This window comes from Pinus tabuliformis, chromosome 6, assembly GCF_031772625.1.
Source record: "Pinus tabuliformis cultivar Carrire ecotype Pingquan chromosome 6, CPIR1, whole genome shotgun sequence".
In the NCBI taxonomy this organism is placed as follows: Eukaryota; Viridiplantae; Streptophyta; class Pinopsida; order Pinales; family Pinaceae; genus Pinus; species Pinus tabuliformis.
This window is the reverse complement of record NC_142292.1, coordinates 1534592013-1534594735: the sequence shown is the minus strand read 5'-3', so window position 1 is coordinate 1534594735 and position 2723 is coordinate 1534592013. Positions and strand designations below refer to the sequence as shown.

General features: G+C 35.1%; 1 pseudogene; it reads right to left on the bottom strand.

Moving 5' to 3' along the window:
- Positions 1–1040: 1040 nt before the first annotated feature.
- Positions 1041–2515, bottom strand: LOC149264577 (ferredoxin--nitrite reductase, chloroplastic-like; annotated as a pseudogene).
- Between the last annotated feature and the right edge of the window lie 208 nt (positions 2516–2723).

Genomic DNA, 2723 nt, shown 5'->3' with positions numbered 1-2723 from the left:
AAATTGCCACCTTCTAGTTGAGCTGACCAAGCATGAAGTTTGTTTATTCTAAATTGGTCCATACCCATAGCACTCAACGAAATCTACAACTTTAAAAGACATGTTTCACTATTTCATTTGTTTAAAATGTAAGAAAACCATTGGTTAACCCTATTTTAATATTTTATGAATTGCATTGACAACTAAGGACTAATTGATTACAAACTACCCTAAAACTTGGGACTTGAAAGATGTTCCAACTTCAATATGGTTTGAAATTATTTTATCCATCTGTCATTCTCACCTAAATTGTCTGAATATTGCTAATCCTTCTAACTATCTGGGAGGTAACTCATATCCCTTAATGTAGTTTATTGGTTTCATAGCAAGCAAGTGCTTGTCATATACTATCACCAATCCTTCTGATTAGGTATGCTCACCTCTAGTTGTATATTAAAGATACCATATTTTAGAATAATAACTTACTAAACTCCAATATAGTAGTGTTTCCATAGATATAAAGCATGTGGATATAAAGCATGTGGAGTAAATTTCAAGCTATCTTTTCAACTAAGAACCCTTCTTCCTATTCCATAGTCTCATTGAGTCTTAATCCCTTCCTAAAGAAATTTTTTGATAGAATTAGGAAGATATCCTAACTATCATTGAAGTGAGGGAAAGGTCCAAATATGGCTCCCAACCAACTCCCAAAACATTTATTTTCCCTTCAAATTTCCAGGACAAATTCCTTGAAACAATATGCTGAGCATACCAAATTCTTGCAAATATTGGCAATTCTGGCAATATAAAGGATCTGGCTTATCTAAAATATCAAAAGCCCTAATGATACTGACTACATGTACATCTGTCTCTAAATGGTGTACATATGTTTGAATCAATATAAGTTTGAATTAATACAAAGGAGTTGTATAAACACTGGTTCCTTGTCTTACAAACAAGGGGATATACACCAATTTGATGTCTAGTTTAGTGGTGATATTAATAGGTAATTGTACATATTTCCTAGTAGCAATTATTAAGGATATGCATAGTGAATAATGTTATAGTAACAATAAATCAGTTAAATTCTGTGACAGAAATTGTTGCATTACCAACTCATCAATCAGCCACATCATTCGAGTTTTCTGGTGATTTCCCCAGGTGCCCAGATCTCTATAAGCCTCCAAAATGGCTCTGCATACTGGTACAACATCCTCTCCAGCTACCCAAGCATCACGTGGAACTGCTTCTTCATAGCGTTTTGGACTAAAGAATCCACCAATGAGCAGATTGAAACCAAATCTCCGACTTTTCATTGCAGGAATGTAGGCGAGGTCATTGATGTGGGGATGCTCAAACAAGTCATGTGTACCCACAACACAGACATTCCATTTACGTGGCCTGCCAGAACAAATGACCTCTTCAATTTAGAATCTAGAGACCCCTAAGAAGAGTTTTGAAAAAAAGGATCCTATTTCCCAAAGAAGAAATATACCTACGACCTCTTGAATTTAGAATCTGGAGACTCACCAACAAAAGTTTCAAAAAAGAGATCCCTATGTAACATTGTCTTAAACTCAAAAAAAATATACCTATTTCTCTGGAAAAGATCTGTTTATTTCCCAAAACAAAATGAAAAGAAGCTGACCATTACACAATTTAATTCAACATCCAAAATGAATGGTACCAACAGAATCTACTTTAGCACTCATAGGTTGGTTATGGATGGATTCCCCTTGCCATTGTTGACAATGTAGTCAGTCAGAACCTTTGTATATGGCCTTGTGTCAATGATTTCATTAGCATCAATCCCTGCTAAATAATTGCCCACAAGGTTTCTAACGTTGTCCATTCCACTCTGCAAGCTTGACAATCCAACCTCCTTCAGCCCTTTCAATATGGCAGGTACGTCATCCAACATAACTCCACGAATTTGCCAATTATGCCAAGTCGTTATATCTGCGCATCCCTCTGCTCCATATTTTTCAATCATGCTTGCCAAAAATCGAGTTTGGAGACTGGTAGTCACTCCATTCAGAATCTTAAGTGTCATCATGAATCTCCCATCTTCAAAAACCAACAAAGAACCAAAAATTGTTTGGCTCACAGTGATCAAATAACAAAAAAAACCCAAAACTTTAGGTGAAGGCATAGCCTAGAGGAATTGAATTAGGGCACCTACACTGATGCTTTCTTCGGTGAAAGAGATCCAACCACTTCAGGCGTACATCTATATCATCCTTATTAACCTTCTCACTCTCAATTTCAGCCAAGGGCTTCTTTGCAGTTCTTCAATCTCATTCTCCATGAACAATTTCATGGGCTCCCTTTCTAACTTAATCTGCACACAGTAATCATCTCCATGAATGAATACACTCCAATTATTTCATTAGACACTTCAACCATATATCCATGGTTGAAGTGCAAGACATTTTCCATAATTTCTAAACACAATTACATTAAGTGGAACTTTGAAATTGAAGTTCCTAAACACAATAATTACCTTAATCAGTTGAGCTTTGAATTTGAAAGACATTTTGCTGTAAATTAGTTGCTTTGGAAAATCCATAAAAAATTAGCTTCTTATGATCCATAAAAAATTAGCTACTTTGGAAAATCCTATTTCAAAAAATAAAAACGTTACAAAAATAATATGTTGTCCCAAACTCTTGCCTTTATATCCTATGCTATCACAACAATTAAAATGACAAAACATATGGCGTATAGCATACAACATGATAGTT